General features: G+C 48.6%; 1 protein-coding gene across 1 annotated transcript in view; it reads left to right on the top strand.

The window, feature by feature from the left end:
* RNF213 (ring finger protein 213) overlaps nucleotides 1-15,625 on the top strand; it is a 486,493-nt gene that overhangs the window by 14,870 nt on the left and 455,998 nt on the right. The window lies entirely within an intron of this gene.

Raw genomic sequence — 15,625 nt, 5'->3', positions numbered from 1 at the left:
TATTACCACTGCACCAGGGCATTCGAGACGAGCCGGGTAAAGTGCTGGGATTGTTGCATTTAAGGGGTTAATAACAATCCACAGCTGCCACTAAGCCCTAGCTTAGTAATGGGGCGGGTCTATGAGACCCACATATTGCAAATCTGTAAGTGAAAGTAAATAAACATAAACTCCTAAACAATCCTTTATTTGAAATAAAGTACAAAAAGCACCCTTTCACGACTTTATTAACCCCCCAAAATACATGGATGCAAGAATTCTGAGCGGCTGCAGGCTGCTATTTTTAGGCTGGGGTACAGCCCAATAAGCTTGGGTCTCCCTAGCCTGAGAATACCAGCACCCAGCTGTCAGGCTTTATAATGGCTGGTTATAAAATTTGAGGGGACTGGACACTGTTTTTAAAATTATTCAAATAATTAAAAACTCCAAATATTTTATGTATTTATTTTTACTGTACGAAATAGACCTGTAGACAGCGCCTGTAATTGGTTGCAGATAGATGCTGATACCGCAGCTGGGGGCGCACTTTACTGCAACCAATCACAGACGCCTGTGGGCGGGGAAAGCAGTGCATATGCATGAGGCTAATAAGCGGCCCCGGAAGAAGACGTGGCCGCAGGAGCAGTGTACAGCTACGCCGGAGCCTCAGTAAGTATAAAGCGCTTACCGAACTTCCTGAGTTGCTGGATCGGCACTCGGGTAAGTTTGAAACCTCTGCAGATCTAGACTTTTAGGCCGAAGACAAACTTGCCAGAGACTCGCGCGAGTCTTGCAGCGCATCACCCGTCATGGTCACACACTCTCCGGAGAGGAGTGTCAGCTGCATAGAAATACATACAGCCAACCCGCTCCTGTTAGGAGAGTGTGTGGCCATGCCGGGTGGTGTGATACGAGACTTGCGCAAGTGTGACTCCGGCCTTACAGTCAGAGTCCGCCCATCACTAGTTAAGAGCAGTCGAACACTCAGATGGGCACAACTCTAGTACCTGGGTATAATGGAAGTCAATGGGGGACTGGAGAATTTTTCTGGGAAAAAATGCTTGAGTTCCCATTATTCTCGGGTACTTGAGTCGTGCATCTCTTTAGAAGACCCGGTCTGAGCCAAGCTGGCCTTTCCAGGCATGTATGAAGCAGATAACTTGGGTCATACTTGGTGTTCTAATGCGAGACTTGTACGTATTTCTTGGATACGTTAAACCGGCCTAAAGCCGAACTTGACAATCTGTCAAGCACGATCCATTACAGACAGTGATTTACGGACAGACGGGATGCAGGTCATCTCACAAATTCAACAGCCTCATGTATGCCTATGTTCGGGTCGGCACATCCACAGACAGTCCATATGTCACGGTCCATGCACGGACCGTGTACCACTAACGTTTCAATTTGGCCTAAATCTAAAGGGGGCTTTACACACTACGACATCGCTAATGCGAACTCGTTGGGGGTCACGGAATTGGTGACGCACATCCGGCCGCATTAGCGATGCCGTTGCGTGTGACACCGATGAGCGATTTTGCATCGTTGCAAAAACGTGCAAAATCGCTCATCGGTGACATGGGGGTCCATTCTCAAAAATCGTTACTGCAGCAGTAACGAGGTTGTTCCTCGTTCCTGCGGCAGCACACATCGCTCCGCGTGACACCACAGGAACGAGGAAGCTCTCCTTACCTGCCTCCCGGCCGCTATGCGGAAGGAGGTGGGTGGGATGTTACGTCCCGCTCAGCTCCGCCCCTCCGCTGCTATTGGGCGGCCGCTCAGTGACGTCGATGTGACGCCGCATGGACCGCCCCCTTAGAAAGGAGGCGGTTCGCCGGTCACAGCGACGTCGCCGGGCAGGTAAGTATGTGTGACTGGTCTGGGCGATGTTGTGCGGCACGGGCAGCGATTTGCCCGTGTTGTGCAACAGATGGGGGCAGGTACCCACACTAGCGATATCGGAACCGATATCGCAGTGTGTAAAGCCCGCTTAAGAGTATGTTCACACACAGCGTTATTTTTTTCTTGCATGGAAAACAAAGGCTGTGACCAGAAAACTGCAGCATAAAATCTGTTTGATGCATTCTGATGTTTTTTGTTTTTTTTTATGTGTGTTTTAGTGCTACACCATTGTGATCTCAACAGGGAAAAAGCTTCAGTAAAAATGCTAAAAAGTTTTATATGCGTTATAAACAAAAATATTTAAAAAAAACCCTCACATGTCAAAAACTACAAGGAAAAAAACACACCATGTGAATGAGATTTTAGAAATCCATTTATTTTGTTACTGTAAAATGTATTTTTTCCACATGAAAAAAGCTCATCCAAATACGGTGTGTAAAGAAGCCTGTAGGCTGCATCACAAATCCATTTATGTTTTTATGTCCAAGTAGAACGGACCATTTCTTCGGCGCTCCATTGGGAGACCCAGACGATTGGGTGTATAGCTACTGCCTCCGGAGGCCACACAAAGCATTACACTAAAAAGTGTAAGGCCCCTCCCCTTCTGGCTATACACCCCCCGTGGGATCACGGGCTGCTCAGTTTTCAAGCTTTGTGCGAAGGAGGTCAGACATCCACGCATAGCTCCACTGTTTAGTCAGCAGTAGCTGCTGACTATATCGGATGGAAGAAAAGAGGGCCCTTGCTAAAGGGCCCCCAGCATGCTCCCTTCTCACCCCACTCTTGTTGGCGGTGTTTGTAAAGGTTGAGGTACCCATTGCGGGTACGGAGGCTGGAGCCCACATGCTGTTTTCCTTCCCCATCCCCCTGAGGGCTCTGGTGAAGTGGGATCTTACCGGCCTCCAGACTCTGAGGCCGGGCTCCATCCACAGACCCGGAGATCCTGCTGGATACGGAGCTGGGTACCGTCAGGGACAAGGCCCTGCAACATTCAGGTACTCTGTGTCCCCGTACAGACAGGCACAGACACACTCCAGCGTTGCTGGGTGTTCTAGTGCGCCGGGGACAGTAGCGCTGCGCGCTTGGGTTATACTCACTGCAGCTTAGCTGAGTGAGTCTATGTGTGGGGAACTACCGCGCCGGCCGCCCCCGGGGACTGCGGCGCGGCTGAGACTTGTGGTGCGCCGGGGACTTCGCGCCGACCGTGCTTTTACGACGGCAGCGCTTATAAATTTAGTCCCCGGCTTCTGCGGCCTAGTTATGTTTCGTTCCCGCCCCCAGCCCTGTCAGTCAGGGAAGGGGAGAGACGCTGTACAATAGTCAGCGCCGAGGGCTGGAGTCTTATTTACATACTCCAGCCCTCTCACTGGCACAGTGGGACGCCAGTTTCCCGCTCTTTGTCTGCACACGCCCACGGCCCGCCCCTCTTCACAGGACGCCGGCAGCCATTCCTGCACGCAGTCTGAGCTGGAGAACGGACATAGCCCTGGGAGACCCAGACAAGGGATTCTGGCGACCACACACCCGCTGTTAAGCGGGCGGTAAGCAGCACATAGGTGCTGACCCCACTAGTGCCACAGTGTTGTTTTGTGTACTTTTGCCTGTACCTATATATTGCACTGTACGGTCGCTTCTTGGCTTATACCCCTATATTGCTCTGAGGAGACAACAGCATGTCATCCGCAAAAAGCAAGGGTGCCAAGGCACGGGCTTTATATACTGCCTGTACCGCATGTGGGGCTGATCTACCGGCAGGTTCCACTGACCCCTATTGTGTGCAATGTTCGGTCCCTGTGCCACTTCGTCAGCCGGAGTCTATGCTAGTAGTGGCCCAGGCAGAGACGCCTGTGAACCCTGCCCCGGTGACGGGGACAGACTTTGCAGTTTTTGCTGATAAGATGTCTGTGACTATGACAAAAATTCTAGAAACGTTGCAGTCCAGACCGGTCACTCAGACCATGGGCACTGCTGATTCAATGTTCCCCGGTCCCCCTCAGTTGGAACTAATCCGTGCTCCAAGGGGGTCCCTGGCATCACAAGCTGAAGGCTCTGACTCGGACGACAGTCCCAGGCAGCCTAAGCGAGCTCGCTGGGAGAGACCCTCGGCGTCATCACGCTGGTCAGGGTCTCAGCGAGAGGATTCTCTGTATGATGAGACAGAGTTAGGTGATCAGGAGTCTAATCCTGAGACTGCTCTCAACCTGGATACCCCTGATGGTGACGCCATGGTGAATGATCTTATAGCCGCCATCAATAGACTGCTGGATATTTCTCCTCCAGCGGAGGAGGCAGCAGCACAGCAGGAGAAATTCCATTTCAGGTATCCCAAACGTAAATTGAGTACCTTTCTGGACCACGCTGACTTCAGAGAAGCAGTCCAGAAACACAATGCTTATCCAGATAAGCGTTTCTCCAAACGTCTTAAGGATACACGTTATCCCTTTCCCCCTGACGTGGTCAAACGCTGGACCCAGTGTCCAAAGGTGGACCCCCCAATCTCCAGGCTTGCGGCGAGATCCATAGTTGCAGTGGAAGATGGGGCTTCACTTAAAGATGCCAATGACAGACAGATGGAGCTCTGGTTGAAATCTGTCTATGAAGCTATCGGCGCGTCGTTTGCTCCAGCATTCGCAGCCGTGTGGGCACTCCAAGCTATTTCAGCTGGTCTGGCGCAGGTGGACTCTGTCATACGTCCATCAGTGCCGCAAGTGGCGTCATTGACCTCGCAAATGTCTGCGTTTGCGACTTACGCTATCAATGCGGTCTTGGACTCTACCAGCCGTACGTCAATGGCGTCCGCCAACTCTGTGGTTTTACGCAGAGCCTTATGGTTAAAGGAATGGAAAGCAGATTCTGCTTCCAAAAAATGTTTAACCAGTTTGCCATTATCTCAAGACAGGCTGTTTGGTGAGCAATTGGCTGAAATCATTAAACAGTCCAAGGGTAAGGACTCTTCCTTACCCCAGCCCAGATCAAGCAAACCTCAACAGTGGAGGGGACAGTCGAAGTTTCGGTCCTTTCGAGGTTCGGGCAGGGCCCAATTCTCCTCGTCCAAAAGGACTCAGAAGGAGCAGAGGAGCTCAGATTCCTGGCGGACTCACTCACGCCCAAAGAAAGCAGCCGGAGGGACCGCCTCCAAGCCGGCTGCCTCATGACTTTCGGCCTCCTCTCTCCGCATCCTCGGTCGGTGGCAGGCTCTCCCGCTTTTGCGGCATTTGGCTGCCACAGGTCAAGGACCGGTGGGTAACAGACATTTTGTCTCACGGGTACCGGATAGAGTTCAGTTCTCGTCCTCCGCCCCGGTTCTTCAGAACTTCCCCACATCCCGACCGAGCCGATGCTCTTCTGCAGGCGGTGTGCTCTCTAAGGGCAGAAGGAGTGGTGATCCCTGTTCCTCTTCAGGAACGAGGTCAAGGTTTTTACTCCAATCTGTTTGTGGTGCCAAAAAAGGACGGCTCTTTCCGTCCTGTTCTGGACCTAAAACTGCTCAACAAGCACGTGAAAACCAGGCGGTTCCGGATGGAATCTCTCCGCTCCGTCATTGCCTCGATGTCTCAAGGAGATTTCCTAGCATCAATAGACATCAAGGATGCTTATCTCCACGTGCCGATTGCTCCAGAGCATCAGCGTTTTCTACGCTTCGTCATAGGAGACGAACACCTTCAGTTCGTAGCCCTGCCATTTGGTCTGGCGACAGCCCCACGGGTTTTCACCAAGGTCATGGCAGCAGTGGTAGCAGTCTTGCACTCTCAGGGACACTCGGTGATCCCTTACTTGGACGATCTACTTGTCAAGGCACCCTCTCAAGAGGCATGCCAACACAGCCTGAACGTTGCGCTGGAGACTCTCCAGACCTTCGGGTGGATCATCAACTTTTCAAAGTCAAATCTGTCACCGACCCAGTCACTAACATATCTTGGCATGGAGTTTCATACTCTCTCAGCGACAGTGAAGCTTCCGATGGACAAGCAGCGTTCACTACAGACAGGGGTGCACTCTCTCCTTCAAGGCCAGTCGCACCCCTTAAGACGCCTCATGCACTTCCTGGGGAAGATGGTAGCAGCAATAGAGGCAGTTCCGTTTGCGCAGTTTCATCTGCGCCCACTTCAATGGGACATTCTCCGCCAATGGGACGGGAAGTCGACGTCCTTGGAGAGGAAAGTCTCCCTTTCCCAGACGGCCAAGGACTCTCTTCAATGGTGGCTTCTTCCCACCTCATTATCACAAGGAAGGTCCTTCCTACCCCCATCCTGGGCGGTGGTCACGACAGACGCGAGTCTGTCAGGGTGGGGAGCAGTTTTTCTCCACCACAGGGCTCAGGGTACGTGGACTCAGCAGGAGTCCACCCTTCAGATCAATGTTCTGGAAATCAGGGCAGTGTATCTTGCCCTACAAGCCTTCCAGCAGTGGCTGGAAGGAAAGCAGATCCGAATTCAGTCGGACAACTCCACAGCGGTGGCATACATCAACCACCAAGGCGGGACACGCAGTCGGCAAGCCTTCCAGGAAGTCCGGCGGATTCTGATGTGGGTGGAAGCCACGGCCTCCACCATATCCGCAGTTCACATCCCCGGCGTAGAAAACTGGGAAGCGGACTTCCTCAGTCGCCAGGGTATGGACGCAGGGGAATGGTCCCTTCACCCGGACGTGTTTCAGGAAATCTGTCGCCGCTGGGGAAGGCCGGACGTCGACCTAATGGCGTCCCGGCACAACAACAAGGTCCCAACTTTCATGGCACGGTCTCGCGATCACAGAGCTCTGGCGGCAGACGCCTTAGTGCAAGATTGGTCGCAGTTCCAGCTGCCCTATGTTTTTCCCCCTCTGGCACTCTTGCCCAGAGTGCTACGCAAGATCAGGTCCGATTGCCGCCGCGTCCTGCTCGTCGCCCCAGACTGGCCGAGGAGGTCGTGGTATCCGGATCTGTGGCATCTCACGGTCGGCCAACCGTGGGCGCTACCAGACCGGCCAGACTTACTGTCACAAGGACCGTTTTTCCATCTGAATTCTGCGGCCCTGAACCTGACTGGGTGGCCATTGAGTCTTGGATACTAGCATCTTCAGGATTATCTCAAGGGGTCGTGGCCACCATGAGACAGGCTAGGAAGCCCACGTCTGCTAAGATCTACCACAGAACGTGGAAGATTTTCTTATCCTGGTGCTCGGCACAAGGAGTGTCCCCCTGGCCATTTGCATTGCCTACCTTTCTTTCCTTCCTGCAATCTGGTTTGGAAAAAGGCTTGTCGCTCGGCTCCCTTAAAGGGCAAGTCTCAGCGCTATCGGTATTTTTTCAAAAGCGTCTAGCACGACTCCCTCAGGTACGCACGTTCCTGCAGGGGGTTTGTCACATCGTCCCTCCGTACAAACGGCCGTTAGATCCATGGGATCTGAACAGGGTACTAGTTGCTCTCCAGAAGCCGCCCTTCGAGCCTCTGAAGGCTGTTTCACTTTCTCGACTCTCACAGAAAGTGGCCTTTCTGGTAGCGGTCACGTCTCTTCGGAGGGTATCCGAGTTGGCAGCGCTGTCATCCAAAGCTCCCTTCCTGGTTTTTCACCAGGACAAGGTAGTGCTGCGCCCGATTCAGGAGTTTCTCCCTAAGGTGGTATCCTCTTTTCATCTCAATCAGGATATCTCCTTACCTTCCTTTTGTCCTCATCCAGTTCATCGGTATGAAAAGGATTTGCATTTGTTGGATCTCGTGAGAGCACTCAGAATCTACATTTCCCGCACGGCGCCCCTGCGCCGCTCGGATGCACTCTTTGTCCTTGTCGCTGGTAAGCGCAAAGGATCGCAGGCTTCCAAATCCACCCTGGCTCGATGGATCAAGGAACCAATTCTTGAAGCCTACCGTTCTGCTGGGCTTCCGGTTCCATCAGGGCTGAAGGCCCATTCTACCAGAGCTGTGGGTGCGTCCTGGGCATTACGACACCAGGCTACGGCTCAACAGGTGTGCCAGGCAGCTACCTGGTCGAGTCTGCACACTTTCACCAAACATTATCAGGTGCATACCTACGCTTCGGCGGACGCCAGCCTAGGTAGAAGAGTCCTGCAGGCGGCGGTTGCCTCCTCGTAGGAGAGGGCTGTTTTGCAGCTCTAACTTGAGGTATTAATTTACCCACCCAGGGACTGCTTTTGGACGTCCCAATCGTCTGGGTCTCCCAATGGAGCGACAAAGAAGAAGGGAATTTTGTTTACTTACCGTAAATTCCTTTTCTTCTAGCTCCAATTGGGAGACCCAGCACCCGCCCTGTTTCCTTCGGGATTTTTGGTTTTTTCGGGTACACATGTTGTTCATGTTGAACGGTTTCAGTTCTCCGATGTTACTTCGGATTGAATTTGTTTAAACCAGTTATTGGCTTTCCTCCTTCTTGCTTTAGCACTAAAACTGAGCAGCCAGTGATCCCACGGGGGGTGTATAGCCAGAAGGGGAGGGGCCTTACACTTTTTAGTGTAATGCTTTGTGTGGCCTCCGGAGGCAGTAGCTATACACCCAATCGTCTGGGTCTCCCAATTGGAGCTAGAAGAAAAGGAATTTACGGTAAGTAACAAAATTCCCTTCTTTTCTCTCGTTTGTGTTCCGCCTTCAGTTTTGTTTATAAAACGGATGCAAAATGAATGAGGTTTTTTTTATGAATTGACAATTAGCAATGAATCAGATAAAACTGATCAAACATGGAGGGGAAAACCAAAGTAACTTTGTTGTTTTTCCTTCCTTCTTCAATGATCTCCATAGGCTATAATGGTCTTACGGATGGGACACTGGATCCTTTTGTTAAAATGAATTTTTGTGAAATTTTATAATTTAATGGATACTAAAGCAATGATCAGACATGGCTAAATTATTTTGGATTTATTATGCTGATTTCATATGGTCACTCTATGGTGGTATTGTATCTGTAGAGTACAGTAGTATCATTGGCGTCTCTGAATAGCGGTATCATTTAGGAACACTATATTATAATGATTTTTATTTATGTATCGCCAACATATTCCGCAACGCTTTACATTTCAGAGGGGACCTGTTCCGACAACATAAGACATTACAAAATTCAGATACCAAGAGGAGTGAGGGCCCTGCTCGTAAGCTTACAGTCTATGAGGAAATAGGGGAGACACAAAAGGTGAATGGGGGAGGGGGACGGGAGGAAGAGAAAAGCTTGTCATATATGGTCCAGCCATCGCTTTTATTAGGGGATTCAAAACCAGCTGTGTGGACTGGTCACCAGCCAGAAGTTCTACAGGTACAGAATGTAAAAAAGTACATGAAGAGGAATGGAACTATGACGATATTAAGTTATTTTATAGCAGTTTTATTCACTTACTGTATAGAGATACTACTTGGTTACTGTATGCAGGTGTTATTCATGTGCAGCAATGCAATATTATTCAGTCACTGTATAGTAGTGTCACTTGGTCACTATATAATAGTGTCTTTCAGTCCCTGTATGATGATTTGAAGATGTATGGCAGCACTGTTTAGTCACTGTATATTGGTATCTATGGACAGCATTGTGGCATTATTCAGTCACTATATGGCGTGTTTTGCAGTATCATTGTATAATTTTATCACTGTTCTATATACTGTAGACATTGTATTTCACTATTATTCAGTCATGATACGGTGATATTATGTGGTAACAGTATTGTGCTACTCTTTATTTACTGTTACATAATCAGTCAGTATGTGTTGGGATTATTCTGTCACATTATAGTGGTATTATGTGACCCCTGTAAAGTGAGATATTTTCAGTCACACTTTTCATTCTGGTTTTTGTTTGTTCAGGCAGCAGTCACACATGACGAGTCATCCCACTCTATGGAGCCACACCTTTGTTAGGTTATTGTGCTTTCATTTACTTGCCTCTTGATCAGTTTCATTTCTTCTCTACTTCCCTCAAGGCTCTTTCTGTTTTGTTGAAAGCCATAAAGTGGTAGGAACTGATAAGAGCAAAGTATCATTGAACTCCTGCGCCCCAATGTTTTCAAGCTGAAGACTCTACAGAAAAACTCCTATGTTGTTTTTGTTGAGGCACTATTATTGTGTGTCTTTGTTGTAGCTTTGGCTATTTTTTTAATTATTATTATTTAATCTTATTACTATTATTATTATTTTTACCTGATAATATAAAACCAGATAGAGTCACACTTGTGTGAGGATCGCTTCACACTTTCCAGACCGGCCGCCCGCTCTCTGGACAGGAATGTGTCCTCTTCATGTATTTCTATGCAGCTGACAAGCTCCTGTCAGGAGAGCAGTGGCCGGTCCAAGGATTACCATGCGATCCTCAAATAATATGACTCCAGCCATATAATAATGATGGTCAGGTCACTTCTTTTAACCTCTTTGCGTCTTTATAATTGTGAAACCGTTAAAGCTGAAAATACCAAATATATTTAAACAATTTGTTTTTACACTTCTATGCATTTGTTCGTTCTTTTTAAGGAGTGTACCTACGTGAAAAAGCTGTGTGTATGTACCTTAGCAGCAGTGAGTAGATCTGGCTCAAATTGCTGTTTTAAACCATTTAGATGCTGCTGTTAATCGCTTAGCTGCTGGTGCACCAAATCCCAACGGGCTCCCCTGTGACACTGATGATGCTACACAAATGCCAGATGTATAACATCCTGGGTTTCATAGGAGAGCATGTGTCGCACTATATATATATAAAAAAATATACATATAATTTAAAAAAAAAAAAAAAAAAAGGCATATTTGGTGTTATGTCCATAAAAGTCCACTATATCAAAATATAAAATGTAATTAAACTGTACTTTTAAATACTGAGTAAAAAAATGAAATGAAAAAAAAGTGTAGTATCAGTAAAAACATATAGCTCCAGCCTCAACTGCCCAATGTGAACAGGTAATTGAAGTAGGTTATCTGATGGCATCGCGTCACCTCCAGCTCCTAAAATATCACACATGTGCCGCTCATTTTGCACGGCTAAGCGCGCCTCATAAAACGGGTGAGCCATCTTCTGTATTTCCGGTCATGCACAATGCACCTAATGAAGCCGGAATCATCCATCCGAGCTTCTGAGGCGCCAAAATGAGCCAAGCACATGCACAAGATTTCCAGGAGCTGGCAGTGATGTGAGCTTGTGGAAATCAGGTTATGATGCCCACAGGGGCGTGATAATATGTATAGACTAGTCAGTCGACTAGTCAGGGGAGCTAACACCTCTGCAACTAGCCGCAGGCCTAACTTGCAGACGAAAAATGGATGTAATAAATGCTTTTTCATTACATTTTATTTTAGGGAATGATGTTATTCAGAGCTGGTTAGGAAGGGATTTTGATGTGCCAATGTTGTACAATACAAAGTAATATTGGAGATCTCAGATTCAACATGAGCCAACAGTGTGGTGCTGCAGCTGAAAATGTCAACAAAATTTTGTGATGTATCAAGACAAGCATTGAATCTAGATCAAGAGAGGAAATTATTTCCATATACTCTGCCCTGGTCAGACCCCACCTGGAATACTGTGTACAGTTCTGGGTGCCCCAATTCAAGAAAGACATTGATATATTGGAGAAAGTCCAGGGAAGAGCAACCAAGATGGTAGAAGGTCTGCAAACCATGTCATATGAAGAACGGCTAAAAGAATGAGGAATGTTTAGCATGCAAAAAAGAAGGCTGAGAGGAGACTTAATAGCGGTCTATATGAAGGGTAGTCACAGTGCAGAGGGAACTACCCCCTCATTAGCTCAAGGAAGCACAAGAAACAATGGGATGAAACTAAAAGGAAGGAGTTTTAGATTAGACATTAGGAAAAACTTTCTGACAGTGAGGGCAGTCAGGGAGTTGAACGGGAGGTAGTGAGCTCTCATAGTTACATAGGTTGAAAAAAGACCTAGGTTATTCTCCAATTATATATTTTGTCACTAAGTAATTTATAACCAATAATGTTATGTGTACTCTCCATCAATGGAAATCTTCAAGCGGAAACTGGATAAACATATCGCTGGGATGATTTAGGAAAACCTGCACTCACGGGTGGTTGGACCCGATGGCCCTTGAGGTCCCTTCCAACTCTACCGTTCTATGATTCTATTGTGTTACCGTGTTAGCCAGAAAAATCAATTCAAATACTTATGCCGTAAGAACGACAAAAGTATTTTAGGAGTGATACCTTTATTGGCTTACTAGAAAAATTATTATATTAGCAGGCTTTGAGAGCCCAATGGCCCCTTCTTCAGGCGGAATTACAAATGTATTACAACATTTAAATGAATGCTACACCAGGTCATGGGAATTCTCAAATTTTTCTCTCTTGGTCATCCTTAAAATGATAATACTGAAAGGTCATGTTAAAGAGAACCTGTCATAAGATTTTTACCTATTAAACTAAAAGAATCACCTTCTGCGGCTCCTGTGCTGCATTCTATGAAGGTGCACCTTGGCCCTGACTACCCTTCCAGACCCCAAAAATAACTTGGTCGTTGGGTATGCTAATTACGTTGGTTGGCCAGATGATCGGGCTCATTATCTCCTCCTGTCTCCCCCTCCTCCTGCTGATCGCTGTCCTCCTTTATTGACAGGATGACGCCCTCCGTCATCCTCCTCGTCGCATTTTTAAATCTCGCACCTGTGCAGTTACGTCTGCTCGCGCAGGCGCAGTTTGCTTTACCATATCGCGGCCAGAGCAGAAAACACAGCTGCCCTAGCTAGCGCCGGTGAGCTAAATGCGCAGGCGTGAGATTATGGGCGGGTATGAGCATGGCGCTGGTGATGTCTGCTCTGTGCATGACCTCACCAGTGCCATGCTCGTACCCGCCCATAATCTCACGCTTGCGCATTTAGCTCACTGGCGCGAGCAAGGGCAGCTGTTTATAGCCTTGCTTGTGATAGATCTGCTCGCGCAGGCACAGTTCGCTCTGCCATAACTGCACAGGCGCGAGATTTAAAAATGCGATGAGGGGGGATGACGGAGGGCATCATCCTGTCAATCAAAGAAGGAGGATGGCGATCAGCGGCAGGAGGGGGAGACGGGAGGAGAAAATGAGCCCGCCCATCTGGCCAACCAAGGTAATTATAGCATACCTTAGGGCCAAGTTTTATAAAGTTATTTTTGGGGTCTGGAAGGGGAGTCAGGGCCAAGGTGCACCTTCATAGAATGCAGCCCAGGAGCTGCAGAAGGTGATTCTTTTAGTTTAATAGATAAAAATCTGTTGATAGGTTCCCTTTAAGGCAGACCTGGGCAAGGGGCGGCCCGCGGGCCACATCCGGCCCGCCTGCTCTCTGTGACCGGCCCGCCCGTCTTCAGCCGGTGCAGTGGAGCCGGGCTGCAGCGTGCCGAGCAGGGAGAGATCCTGTGCAGGTCCGCACAGTCAGTGCAGGCAGCGGAACGCAGGAGTCTTTCCTCTGTTCCCTGCCGGCACTAATTGTCAGTGACACACGCGCGCGCTCTGACGTTGTCAGTACTGCGCTGCGTGTGTCATTTCAAAAGTTCCCGCCAGGCAGGAGAAGAAGCAGCACAGCAGACGGAATAATTCATCTTGCAGGACCTGCGATGATGTCACGCCCATGTGACTGTGTGGGAGGAGACACAGGATGCCGGGCAGAAAGCAAGATATTGAATCCTGACGGAGATGTGGACACATGATGACTGGTAATGAGAAAAGAGGGGACATGAGGGGGAGGGGGGCTGCAGGGTGAGTGCATATGAGGGAAGATGGAGTTGCAGGGTGAGTGGCATATGTGGGAAGATGGAGTTGCAGGGTGAGTGGCATATGTGGGAAGATGGAGTTGCAGGGTGAGTGGCATATGTGGGAAGATGGAGTTGCAGGGTGAGTGGCATATGAGGGAAGATGGAGTTGCAGGGTGAGTGGCATATGTGGGAAGATGGAGTTGCAGGGTGAGTGGTATATGTGGAAAGATGGAGTTGCAGGGTGAGTGCATATGAGGGAAGATGGAGTTACAGGGTGAGTGCATATGAGGGAAGATGGAGTTGCAGGGTGAGTGGCATATGTGGAAAGATGGAGTTGCAGGGTGAGTGCATATGAGGGAAGATGGAGTTGCAGGGTGAGTGGCATATGAGGGAAGATGGAGTTGCAGGGTGAGTGGCATATGTGGGAAGATGGAGTTGCAGGGTGAGTGCATATGAGGGAAGATGGAGTTGCAGGGTGAGTGGCATATGAGGGAAGATGGAGTTGCAGGGTGAGTGGCATATGAGGGAAGATGGAGCTGCAGGGTGAGTGGCATATGTGGAAAGATGGAGTTGCAGGGTGAGTGGCATATGTGGGAAGATGGAGTTGCAGAGTGAGTGGCATATGAGGGAAGATGGAGTTGCAGGGTGAGTGGCATATGAGGGAAGATGGAGTTGCAGGGTGAGTGACATATGAGGGAAGATGGAGTTGCAGGGTGAGTGGCATATGAGGGAAGATGGAGTTGCAGGGTGAGTGGCATATGAGGGCTGCAGACTGACAGAAGGATGTGAAGGGGTGCAGAGTGTTTGAGAGGGGTAAGTTGGGGTACAGGCAGGGTGAAATATGTGGGCATGGTGTGTGACATATGGGGGTGTAGTGTGTGTGATATGGGGGTGCAGGCTGTATGGGGTGTAGTGTGTGTGATATGGGGGTGCAGGCTGTATGGGGAGCAGGGTGTGTGACATATGGGGGTGTAGTATATTACAGGTGTGCTATATGGAGGTGTATATAGTGGTGTAGTATATGGGGGTATAGTGATGTAGTATATTACAGGTGTGCTATATGGAGGTGTAGTATATTACAGGTGTACTATATGGAGGTGTAGTATATTACAGGTGTACTATATGGAGGTGTAGTATATTACAGGTGTAGTATATGGGGTGTAGTGATGTAGTATATTACAGGTGTATATAGGGGTGTAGTGATGTAGTATATTACAGGTGTACTATATGGAGTTGTAGTATATTACAGGTCTGCTATATAGTTGTGTAGTGATGTAGTATATTACAGGTGTGCTATATGGAGGTGTACTATATTACAGGTGTAGTATTTGGGGTGTAGTGATGTAGTATATTACAGGTGTAGTATATAGGGGTGTAATGATGTAGTATATCGGAGGTGTATTATATAGTGGTGTAGTATAATACAGGTGTATATGGGGGTGTAGTATATTACAGGTGTAGTATATAGGGGTGTAGTGGTGTAGTTTATTACAGGTGTAGTATATGGAGGGGGTGTAGTGATGTAGTATATTGGGTAGAACTGAGGTAATTATATTAGTCCGGCCCTCTAAACCAATCCTAATTTCTCATGCGGCCCCATGGGAAAATTAATTGCCCACCCCTGCTTTAAGGGGTACTTCACACCCAGCAAGATCGCTACTGAGTCACTGTTTTTGTGACGCAGCAGTGACCTCATTAGCGATCTCGCTGTGTGTGACACTGAGCAGCGATCTGGCCCCTGCTGTGAGATCGCTGCTCGTTACACACAGTGCTGGTTCGTTTTTTTATTGTTGCTCTCCCGCTGATAAGCACACATCGCTGTGTGTGACAGCGAGAGAGCTACAATCCTGAATGTGCAGGGAGCAGGAGCCGGCACTGGCAGCCTGCGGTAAGCTGTAACCAAGGTAAACATCGGGTAACCAAGGTGGTTACCCGATATTTACCTTCGTTACCAGCCTCCGCAGCTCTCACGCTGCCAGTGCCGGCTCCTGCTCCCTGCACACGCTAAGCTAAGTGGTGTGCGCTGGTAACTAAGGTAAACATCGGGTAACCATACCCGATGTTTACCTTAGTTACCAGTGTCCGCAGCTTCCAG

This window comes from Anomaloglossus baeobatrachus, chromosome 4 (assembly GCF_048569485.1).
Source record: "Anomaloglossus baeobatrachus isolate aAnoBae1 chromosome 4, aAnoBae1.hap1, whole genome shotgun sequence".
NCBI classification, from domain to species: domain Eukaryota; kingdom Metazoa; phylum Chordata; class Amphibia; order Anura; family Aromobatidae; genus Anomaloglossus; species Anomaloglossus baeobatrachus.
The sequence above is the reverse complement of the archived record's forward strand: the minus strand, read 5'-3'. Positions and strand labels throughout refer to the sequence as shown.